Source organism: Nuphar pumila, chromosome 15, assembly GCF_984573655.1.
Source record: "Nuphar pumila chromosome 15, dmNupPumi1.hap1.1, whole genome shotgun sequence".
Classification (NCBI taxonomy): domain Eukaryota; kingdom Viridiplantae; phylum Streptophyta; class Magnoliopsida; order Nymphaeales; family Nymphaeaceae; genus Nuphar; species Nuphar pumila.
The window spans coordinates 87,649,434-87,662,748 of NC_143263.1; positions in this window are offsets into that span (position 1 = coordinate 87,649,434).

Sequence of the window (13,315 nt, forward strand, 5' to 3'; positions counted from 1 at the left end):
TCCTGATCCTCTAGCTGTGGAGACTAGGGACCAAGTAAGACGCCTAGCTCTAACAAAAAAATATAACGGTCTCACAAAGTTTGTACTATTTACCTTCTCTAAGGTAGACCAAGTATCTGGTAATATATATCATATTTTAGGTATACCCAGAAACCAAGATAATGATACACATAATCTCAAACTTAAGGTTATGTGTGCATTCATTGGTTTATTTATTGCTTGACCAAAATCCAAGAAAATGACACATAATCCCAAGTTTAAGGTTATGTGTGCATGCATTAGTTAATTTATTTCTTAATATAAATTGTAGCACCTTAAGGGTTTAACAAAACCGCAAACCCAACCGTGATTTTTTGTGCATGCATACTTTCATGTCTTATTGCACAGCCCCAAATTATGTAACACACAACTTAGTGCAATTAAGGCACCACAATGGTTTCTCTGAACCTTAGGATCACATAGGAGCCAACACATGTGCTTGCATAAACATCAAAAAAACAGGTATACAAACCACATGCCACACATTCGCAAAGTGTCATTGGCATATTCTGCACCACATCTCGAACTAGGTGCCCATAACAATAACATTAAACACATCAATAGCAACCATTAGTTAATTCATTTGTACCTAACCATGGCATACATGCACTTTGTGGTCATATTTCTTCATCACAAGCATGACTTCATAAGCATATATTCTCATGCTATCAATAACATAAATAATAAACCATAACAATATAGAAAATCATGCATTAACATGTTATTTAACTAAACTAATTTATGCAAAACTAAAAAGATGAAATTTTACACGTTCTTGTAACATCAACCGTGATTCAGCCATAATAAACAAAAATTCTAATTTTTTACTAGAGATTCATGAATATGTTACTGATACGCAAGAGAAAACTCCGCCCCAAAATCATTAAGGATGAAAAAATAAAAATCTTTAAACCAAAGGCTATTTGTTGTCTCCATAACAGAATTATTCAAAAACAACTTTGCAAACATGGACCAACCAGGGAGTTTTCAAAAAAAGTTCAAATAAAATCATTGTACATACAATAACATGTTTAGAATTAAACCCAACAAAAAATAGACTTTTGATCTAATTTCAGCTGAAAATTAAAAATCATTTATTGTGGTTGCTTTACATAAATTTTAAACAGTTTTGGACCCCATGATTTTGTGAAACAGATTTACTCAGATTTTTTATTTCAAGTCCATAAGGAATAAGGTCTTGATATTTGTATGGTATATTTATGTATATCAGTACCAATCTTCATAAAGATCTCAATCCTAAAAAAGGTGTTGTTTGAAAGAGAAAAATCCTAAAAAAACTATAAAAAAAAATTCTCTATTCTCAAAATGTGCAAAATTCTGCACTAGATTGTAGAGAGCGTATCTCCCAATCCAAAGCTTCGTTTGAGTTCATTTTTTTTTCATGTCTTCATTAGAAAGTTTAGTTTAACCACCTAAAATTTAAAAAAATTTCAACTCTCGGTCTGAGGGTACTAGAACTTATACCAAAACTGGCCGGGACCAAACTGTGCATTAATGGCATGCAGTTTGAGTTTCTAACCCAAACAATATATATTTCTTTCATAGATTCCTTAGAAATGGCAGTTTATCCATGCACATTAGCACTTAGTGCAACACCAATATAACCTTTAACATGCTATACATAAACAAGATTATTATATACATGCTAACCATTAACATTGCATTATAAAACCACTACCAAAACTGCATGCACATAAGCATTACAAACAAAAGAAACCATACATATATATATACTTGACATTATGAAAATAGCATATATGTGTACAACCAAAAAAATGCAGCTATATATGTAGGCATCATTAAAATAACATGGACATATCCTTGTAAAGAAGCAAAATGCAAGTATATATGCTTTAAGAAAAAAAATGGATATAAGTTTATCCAAAACATTAGCTCCAAAACCTCAAGCTCCTGCCTTATATCAGTCCTTGGAAATCCCTACGACTAATATAAGTGTTGATCCATCACTGATCATAAACAATAATCTAGCATGCAACCCAAAATCATTTTTAAGAAAATCACAATTTTTTTTTTTTAATGATTTCATCAAAACCGATTTTGGTATTTTTCTCTTTCATATTCAACCTTATGTCATCCATGACTCATATCCATGGCTGAACATATGTTGACACATATCAAACATACCCACCTTATGCATATGAAAGAATAAATCAGACCATGTATAACCATAAAAAACCAATTTCTCCAAAAATCATTTTTCTTCAAGATTTTGGCACAATCTTTCTTATTTAAATCTAATATCAGTCATGGCTATGATCCATGGCTGAATACATGTAACAATATACATATATCAGACCCACCTACCATGAGCATATTACAATAATAATAGCAGTCATGCATAAAGATTAATTAAACAAAGCATGTAAGTCCTCCAAAACATTTTTCTCTAAAAGGATTTTGGAGCTTTTCTCTTTATTTTCCAACACACATCAGTCATGGCTAAGATCCATGACATAATATATGTATTCTCATACATATATTTAATTTATGTACATCATGCATTTGCATCATGGCACCATGCACACACATAAAGATATTATGCACCTACCTTTTGCTAGATCCAGAAATCAAAAAGTGGTAGCTTAGTTCGGTTGCTTCACTTTCGATTTGATTGTTGGCCCACCCTTGACCAGCAGTTGTTCCGCCTTGGTTCAGCAGCCTCCCTCACTCAGCAACACCTCCTTTAATAGAGCTTACTTTCCAAGCTCGTATGGGATGGAGAATAGAAAAAAATGAAGTAGGGAGATCGGCCTTGGGAGAGAAAGAAAATCAAGTAGGGCTCTTTCTCATTCCTTTTTTTATAGTTCTTCACCAAATCCCTATTTGATCTCAACCGTCCATTCAAAATTAGGCCCCTTCATCTTTTGACACCCGTAGTATCCTTATTAATTCATTAATTAAGAATACATTTACACATGGGAGGGTGTGCCACATGTCACCTCCCTAATAAATCCTACACTTCATAAGATATCTATTCCAAAAAAAATGTGTGGGTTGTTTTAACTCTATCACCATTCCCCTATTTGATTTTCTATTCACCCTACTTACCTTAATTATTTACTAATTACTAATTTAGACCATGGTATAAGGAAGGAAATGTCACTTGGCATTCTCACAGGAGTCCATAATTAGGATAGAGACTACCTCTCCCCTAAAATCATGTATGAGGTTAGGATCTAGAATTTTCTTTTTACCTCTTCATTTTAACTTGGTAATTTATTTGTTTTAGAAGTTACTACGTTAGGTAGGGTGTCACTTGGCCTCCTTCATAAGAAATCCAAGTTGCATTGGATTTTCCTTGCCTAAAATCATGTAGGAGGTTGAATCCAATTCAACTACCTCTAAATGAGTTACATCGTTAATTTTAACTATCTTAAGGTAAATATTTGGTTCAATGTTTAATAAGTAATTTACTTATCTAATTAATCATAGTTAACATTTAGTAACCAATAAAAAAGTATGTGTGTAAGTGGGAGATGTCCCACCTTAGTTGAACTTTCAAAAGTTTCAACTAAACATATGCCATGTAGGTATATGGATTCAAGTGGGGCCCACTTGGAGGGGTGTCTCGCCCAGTGGATCCAATTCGTTCCCAAATCCATTCAAAGGTCTAATTTTTATCCAAATCCAATCCAAATTCGGTGTTAATTAAATTCTAAACTAAACACAAGCTAAATTCAAGTTAAATTCACTTTGAAATTTCATTTATAATTGAATTTACACATTCACAATCAAATCGAATTTCGCTTTCATTGTAAATTCGACTTAGGTATAAACTCAACCTCAAATCGAGCATTAAACTAAACAAGAATAATCAAGAACTAAATTCAAATTATAAATGCACATAAAATTCATATTTATTTCGTCAAATGAATTTATTAAAATTTGTGGTTATTTCATCCTTTTCTCCTTAAAAGAATTTCGTCATCGAAATTCATTACAACCATTATTCAAACAAATTGGGGTACTTTTCTCTCATACTGGCTTCTGGTTCTCACGTAACTTACATAAATTCTTCAATTCCATAATATTGCTAACGTACTTTTATCAGGTGAATGGTCTTCGTCCTCACTACTTGTTCCTTCTGATCCAAAATTTTAACTATCCTTTCCTCTACGATAAAGTCTTCTCGGATATCCACATCCTCTTACTAGATCACATACGATGAATCATGGATGTATTTCATCAATATCAATACATGGAAGACATTAGGAATTTGAGAATATGTAATGCCTCTACAAAACTTAATATTTTAAAACTTTTCACAAAGCCCAAATTTTTTAGAAAATTTAGCAATTTTCATTTGTTATAAAGTTTTACATGACTCTCAAAAGTTTGCTACCCTCGTGGGTAAGGAACTCTATTGTGAAAACTGGAAAAATGTAATTTTTTATTTATTTTTATATTTTTTTTGCACACCTGACCCTTAATCTACATGTTTTATTTAGTAGAAACCAATCCTTGGATCATGTTTTTCTGATATGTATGTTGGATTTTCTGGGGGTTGAAAAAAATCAACTGACTAAAATGTACCACCCTTTCAACCCTTTCAACCCTCAAAAAATTGTATTTTTATATCGAAAAAATATGATCAAAGAGTTGATCTCTACCATTTTGACCATGCTAAACCCATCCATGATGTTAGATTTGGTCAAAACAGCCTCCCTCTTAGAGTTCCAACAAGAAGGCTCCTTACCCATGAGAGTAGCAAGTATTGTCCGAACATTATTATACCATTTACACAGGTTTTATAATAGCAGAAATTTGTTCAGAAATATAATACAACAATAATTAGACTCAAGTTAACGATTCTAATATGTCTGACAAGTATACATAGAGATATTACTATCATGACTTAGTAATAAAACTTTTTAGAAACTTGTATCAAAACTTTGGAAATTGTATCAATATGTACTTCAAGAGAACATACCAGACTTCCAAAACCCACATACCAATATCGCTACCAGTACACTTGTTGTGTGCTTGCACACTTCTTGATTGTGGTAATGCCATATTTGGTTCATGAAATTCTCTTCGAATTTTTATCCATCCACTTCTTGATTATGGTAATGCCTTATTTGGTTTTAGGAACACTCTTGGACCTTTTTCATCTCTTCCCATGTGTGATTTATCGTTCGCATTGGACAGACTCTAAGACCAGCCTTCACAGATGCAATGGTAGTAACCCCAGCCACAACTTCCTAAGGTGCTCTGCCTACTAATAATTGTCATACAATTGCTCACCATTATCATTATCATCAGCAGCAGCATCATTACCAAGCCCTATTTCATCTACATAGAGCATTGTCACCAATATTGGTGTTATTTTGAAAATATCACGAGAAATACCAATATTTCAAGGTATCCGATATTAAAGATAATACCATGCAATATTTTCAAAATATCGCCAGAAGACAAAATATCGCATTATTATCATGATAGTTTTTAGAAAAACTATTTTTTTAGTTTGCATTTCCTATGTTTTTTGTTTCTTTTATATTTTAAAATCTTTAAAACATGTTTCTTTATGTTTTTGGAAGAAAAATAATGCAAAACTTATTATTTTCTTTACTTTTTTGTTGTTATTTATATGTTTTTTTATTTTTTAAACTCCTGAGATTTTTCAACTTTTGAAAATCACTCCAAGAAATATCCTCGCCGAGATAATACCTTGAACAATATAAGTGACTATGACATAGAGACAACCTTACAAGTCTTATTGTCACATGTATTCCTGTTTTTCTCATCCCCAACAACTATATTTATCCAAGTCTTGATTGGTAGTTCAACTCCTCATTTTCATCATTCCTTCATTGCATATCATGTCACCACTTCATATTGGAACTATTGCAGCCTTGCAGGTCTTCATATAAACATGTACTGGAGAGATGATTCAAAATTCTATAGAATCTAAACGACAATTGTTTCAATATCTATGAACCTACATCATTTTCAATTATATACTATATCCTCTTCTACACTATTCAGAGTGGAAAGCTTCGTAAATGGTCGTATCTGCAGTTGTCTCCATGTCACATAGCTTTGACTCCGGGAAGCAAATGTTACTCAAAGCAAAAAGTTTATTTTGTGGTTTCAACGATCAAAACTAACATCTTGTAACTTGAGCACTAGATGGGGCTTTGGAAAGTAATGCATATGGTTGATGCAACTTTTCATGGAAGTATCTTAAAAGGTATTTTTCAATAAAAATTGTTTATATAAACCGTGTATCAAATCTTAAAATTCCAGTTCACACAAGTGATGAAGTTCGAGTCGAACACAGGAAACATATTTAAAAAGACTTTTGTACCCCACACAAAGACAAGCTTTATTGCCTTGAGAAAATAAATAAATTAGACGTTCTACCTTATTACAAAGGTTCGAGCAAAAATTAAATTATTACAACCCAACAAATTAAAATGGCCAATGACCTTAAAAAAAAAAAAAAAAACAAGTCTGCAGAGCTCTTGTTGCTCGCAATCAGACTTCCTTGTTCGCACGGGCACGACTTTCGCTATCGCACTTTTATCAGCAAGTGTGAACTCACCTGCAAAGAACCTAAAACACTTGAACTACTAGATTCTAATCTAGTTCAAGCGAGTTTACAAGAAATAAAGAAATCTAAGAATAAAAAAGAGTAAACTAAAAAAAACTTAAATGTATCTAAATCTAACAAAAAGACCAAAATGTAAAACTAAATGTGCCACCCTATGTTCTATCACTAAGTCGATAAATTAAGGACTAAAAGAATACACAGATTCAATGAAACTACACCCTGCTAGGGTGTAGTTCAAAAGAATACGAGGATTTTTTTATAGGACTTTTAATATTTTCAAAACTAGGCTCAATAGTCAAATCATTCTCTTGTAAACCACCCTATTTTGATTTTTAATTTACTGAAATCATGCTTAATATTTGAATTGTATGATTTTGATTAATAGCTTACCTGGTTGTCACAAGTCTGACCCTATTTTATGGGGTTTTCAGGTTCAATTATGGAGTAAACAATATTACACTGGATGTTGGACAAGGGCGGCATCGAAGAATCCAGATTTCCAAGATCTTGAGATTAATTTAGGATTTATTTTAAATTTAATCCTAAATGTTTTAATTTCTGAACCTTATGAAAAGATAATGTATATAATATTGGTATGAATTTATTTTTTGCTTTTATTATGGTTTGTGAAATGTGACGTGCCCGAGTTTTAAAACCGGAAGCCAAAAACCATTCCCGCTATTTATTTTAAAAAAATTTACTTATTTTTAAAGGTTTTAAAACCCCGAAGCATTACAGATGGGAAGAAAGGGGGAAAAGAAAAAAGAAGAAAAAAAATGGGAAACAGAAGATGAAGAAGAAATGGAAAAACAAAAAGAAGAAGAAAGAACGAAAGGTGACAAGAAGAAAGGGGAAAAAAGAGGAAGAAGGAAAAAGGAGAAACAGAAAAAAAAGAAGAAAATAGCGAGAGAGAGAGAGAGAGTAGCTTTTGTTGCCGAAAGCTCCCATTGGAACAGTGGGTCGGTCGCCAGAGCAGTTGAAAGGAGGTGGAGGAGGAGAGAAGAGGAGACGACCTAAACCCTTCTCCCTTTCGTTTTTTATTTTTTTTTTTGTTTTTTAATAGCATTAAGCTTATATAAGAGGTGTGTGCCTCATGTGTGAAGCACGCCTCAAGGTGCATGAGGCGCACACTTCACACCCTAATGCACTTTTTAGGTGTGCACTAAGGCTTAGTAGGTTGTGCCTCGCTTCTGGGCACACTTTTTGCACAAGCTATGCTAAAGTCACAGTTTACTACTCATCTAGTGAGCATTTAAGAGAGGTATTCACTGAACAGTCCCAACAGTCCCCCTACACTATACAATTAAGACAAAAATAAAATAAAGTAAAAAAATACAATATTGTCCCTAATGGACAGTCACTATTTACATAAAAATAACAAGACCAAAATGCCCCTAGAGAGAATTACCTATTACATAACATACAATATATATATATATATATATATATATATATATATATATATATATATTAACAATAATGGCATATTACATGGGGTTTTTGCCTATAACATCCAAACAAAATGGTGTTTTTGAGAGAAAGTACACACACATTTCAGAAACAAAAATTAACAGAATGTGATTACCATTGTTAGGAAAAGATTTCATCATGTTTTTTTCTTTTAACAAGTATTTTTTCTTGTAAACATTTTGTGCATGTGGATGATCCATTATGTGATAAGATCTCACCAAAGGCACAAGTTTGTAAGTTTGTTGGATATGATGATGAATACAATGGTTATCAATGTTTTAATCTTGAAACCAAGTGAATATTGATTTCCAAACACGTCATATGTCTTGAATTCAAGGTATTTGCAGCATGTAACAAACAATTCTCAACCAATCTCTGATGCCATTGCCCTTCCAAATTGAATACATGCCATGAGGAGACTACTGTGTTTTCTACATACTGTGATCTCATACAGCTAAAATCATTCATAATGAATCCCAACATGAAGCCAGCAGTTCATTCACAACCTCTCAGCTGAAATCAGCCATAATAAACCCCAACCTAAAGAGGGTGATTTACTCTCCAAATTCCAGTTTTCACAAAAGGGTCTACGAATGAGGATAGGGGGCAAATCAATATGAAAGAAGTATGCAGCAACAAGAAGGTCAAAGTACTTTATCAACTCGGTCTATAGATGATTCTACTACAGTTGAGATATCTCGTAATATTGCGAAAAAAGTCCAGAACAAAGTTCACTATCAGTTTGGCCCATGGGTAATAATGCTACAGTTGAAAAGTTTGAAAGTTTGGGAATGATTCTTGGTGAACAACAAGCTAACGTTATGAATATTTCTAAGCATCCAGCAGCACCCATCTCAGCGCCAAAAAAAGCAACAACTGACTAGAGGCTTCAGAAATGTCTCTCAAGAAGAACCCCCTTTGAGAAAATCTACTCAAGTATAATGTTATCCTCCCACATTTTGGGTTCAGTTCTGACGCATTTTCTTTAGATTTTAGTGTTTTCTGCAGCACTAAGTAATGAACATAAAAGGCAAGAGATCAACTAGTTTACATGTCTTGCTGGATGTGCAGAAAATTCACTAAATACGCCATGGTTTGTCACTATGTGAAGCTAAAAAAAAGAAAAAGAAAAAGTGCACCAAGGAATCCAGTATAGATCTCAGATTACATCAGAAACTGTTCATTCAAGGATTAATTTTAAATAATTAATGGCATAACAATCCAAAAATATGTTGCAATTCTAATCGGTGATATGCTTATAACAAGCTAGATATACAGGTTAAAATATGTGGTGGCAAGTGTTGCTCAGGATAACAAAACCAACATAAGAACAATAAAAATAAAAAGATCAACAACCGGAAGAAGGGAACTTGTTGCTCCATTCACCTCTGCCAAGGTCATCAGTATCAGCGTGAACGACTACCGCCCTACTAAGTATAGAATGTGGTCCCGTAAGTGGAATTTGCAAATTGAAGTCATGGGATCACGAACAGAAAAGCGTTGAACGGTAACCTAACGCCATCTTCAGTTAACCTAATGCCATCTCTAGATCAACCAAGAAAAACAAACAAAAAAGAAGAAAAATTACAGCTCAACAACCAACAAAAAACGATTTGGGTCGCGAAGGCTTTAGACCTGGATGTCCTTCAAACGAACTTCAGCCACTCCTGAAACACAAAACCCTTAACAAAAATGAAGCAGCCAGGCAGGATTTCATGAAGGAATACTACAAAATCAGCTGAAATTCGAAACCCAATAAGGAACTCACCATACTGACCGGCGAATATGTTGTTGAGATCATCGGCATGCCTATCCCCATCAGCGGGGGCGCCATGGTTCTTTTTCAGTGGATTGAAATGAGGGCCTAAAACCAACACATCCAACTAATTGCTCGAATTGTTTAAGATAGACCAAAAAAGAAGAAAATAACAAGCAGGATGAAGAGTACCGGTTGAGATGCAGCCATTGGTGGTATTACCCAAAGCATGAATATGGAATCCATGCAGACCAGGGGAAAGGCCTGTGATTCTTCCCGTAACATGGGTAGCCCCTGAAACAGCCCAAACAGATCACAACAACAGTTAGAACTAAAACTCTCATGTTTTCTTACTCTCCTCTAGAAGAGAAAAAGCAAGATACCAACAAAGAAGGAATAGGAGAAACGACTGCAAACAGGATCTCTGGATCAAATCCTGATTTTTCTTTTTCATGCCAACCCTCGATGTTCCACAAGTATAACACTTGATGAGGATATTGAAACCAATGAGTCTCACTTGGGTTTCTACCAGTGCATACTGACTCGCAACCTTAGGTTGAGCAGTAGCATTGGGGTGACGGTAGAGTGGGCCAACTTTAGCATTAGGGACCACTGAGGCCTGCACTCCTGGCTTAGTAGTTTGATTAACTCTAGCTAAGGTCTTTTGCTGACTAGACCATTCTCATTGACGCACCTTTTGATGAGTTTTGAACACACCAACACTCAACAAAATTTAACATATCCTGTAATTGGAAGTTCAAACCTTCAATATATTTCGACACTAGTTGCTCTTCGCTTTCATTAATAGCATTTCACACAACTAAGTCATGAAACTCTTTGATGTATTGATCCATCGACCTTGTACATTGATTCAAGTTTTGGTATTTTTGATATAATTCTCGATGATAGTTCAAATGTAAGAATTGAGCACGCAATTTCTGCTCTATGTGCTCTTATCGTTCAATTGGTGCACAACCTTGATGCATACATGTTTGTTTGAGTTGGTGCCACCAGGCTGCAGCTCAACCTTTAAGCTTGAGGAAAATTAATCCCATGCGTCAATCCTCTGGAACTTCCTTGAATTCAAGGATTTTGCGAACTTCGCTAATCCGGTCGAGAAATTCTTCTGGAGTTTCGGTTTCATTGAATTCAGGAATATCAAATCGCAACTTAAAGTCCCAATGTGATCTCCAATGTGGGTGAGTACCCCTACTATCTTGACTTTGATGAAATGAATCAAACTCACTATCTAAGTCATATGAGTTTGTATCACATGTTCCTCGGAAATCGCGTGAACTATACTTACCACGTCCGTCACGTTCCCTTGCGAGTTCTTTCATCATTCTACTCAGGTCCTCTATTCTCTTGTTAGCTTCCTCAAGTTGTCACTGTAAATCTCGATTTTTATATATAATATCTCGACCCTCATTTTTAAGGTTAAGATCATTTTGACCTCTTTCTCCCATTCGTCTAGCCATGACGACAAACTCCTAATTTTTTTTTAAATGCAGCCAATAATTTTGAAACCATGTCGGATTTAGAAATCCAACAACTTGGACTCTGATACCAAAAATGATGGTGGGGTCGGCGATGAATCTGATCCACGATCCAAGATCCAAATGGATCTCAACGAGTGAAAGCGGATGTGTGTCGGGCGAGACTAACTTGCTGGATTCGAACAGGATAACCTGGTTCTTTTGGGAGTTAAGCGGGTTTTCAGATCCTGAAGTTGGAGCTCATATCCAACAGACCCAGGATGGATAGAACATTGTGGACAGTTGTCAGTGTGAGGAAATTTTCTCTGGAACTCTATGGACAAGATAGACAGGCGCTGCAATCTAGCCACTGGACTGATAGTCAACTACGGATGGAATTTTGGACCCTCAAATGACTGAATCTGAGAAAACTCAAAACATCAAAGTTGTTCATTTTTGTTTTAAATTTCCAGCAAACTATTATTTGTGAATTTTGGTCGAAACTGCAGTGATTTATGTCCAAAATATGTGAAGTTTTTTTTGGCTCCAGTCCAACCGAACTGACATATTAGGTTGGTAACATGCGCATATTCAAAGACTTAGAGTTCTGAATCTTGGAATGTTGAAAACATGAAAGTTGTAGTGGGGGATGTATACTTTTCATAACATCAAAGAAGTTGAAAATCAGAGCAGTATTGTCTAAGCTACAAAACAGATACTACACTATGTCAAGAAAAGAAATGACAATCATTCATGCAAATTCCAATCAGACAACCGAAACTTGCCAGGAATTTTAGCTATGCTATGTTGTGAATTCTGGCAAAGTGGTCTACATAAATGTTGTAGGGGCCGTTCTTAGCTTTCCAACAAGCTAAAGAATGCCAAAATTGGACCTGTATCTAGAGAAATACAGTCCAAACATAAAAAATGGGTCAATCAATCCTGAATGCCGAAAACGCACAACGAACACAGAGGTACAAGATCAAAATATTTTGAAAAATGTTTAGAGAACACCACGGTCTAATATTTTAGAGACTCGGTTATGAAAATAAAGACTATAATTGAGAGTTCAAGGATCAACTTGCATGCCACATTCATAATATTCAATAGTAAGAACACATGAGGAACTAAGGTATGCGCATAATGAGAGCAAGGATGAAAGTGAACACTCTTCTTACTACTAGACTATTGATTTCAACACTATTTAATGAACCTATGAACTTTCTGGGGAGATGTATTCGAACAGTGAATATTTCTCAAAAAAAAAATCTTTCGCTAGAGGAATCGAGTTAACACAATTTAGCAATAGAGATAATAAATGGTCTGAACAAGTTCAGCACAGTATAGCCCTCAAACACTTAGCATACACCCACAAAGATTCTATAAGGTAAAGATAAGAAATGTGTATCTTGTAAAAACATATGTTGGTACAAGCGTTGTCCTAGCTACATCCATCCACCAACACAATAGGATTGTAGAGCCTTCAAAATGTTGTAGCAAATGCTAAACAAAAGACTGACAGACGTCCCAAGCGTCTCAAGCTTGAACGTCCCCAAGGTAGGTACTCGAACACAGCTCGGCTCTCTAATGTTCACACGCACTCACGAGGAACCAGCTTCACACCACGAAGCATAAGCTCTCCAAACCGCAGGCCACTAGCTCAAAGGCAATAAACAACTCCAAGGAAATCGCCCCCGATTTCTTCTTGTTGTTGAATCGGCAACTAACACCTTTCTACTCCCTTTCTATGTTTTCTAGAAATTTCTTTTTTTCCAAAAGCCAAAAAAAAACCCTGGTCAACCTCCATTAGGGTTCTTAAGCCCCCAAGGAGGAGATGTCATGATGGGGGGTGGCTACTTCCAATGTTGCCACCCTATTCCACCACTCACAACGCATGTGGTGGGGCTTCTCCAAGGCTACCGCCCACTTGACCAATGAATTTGTAAGGTTTGAATTTAGCCATTATTCCCTTTCAAC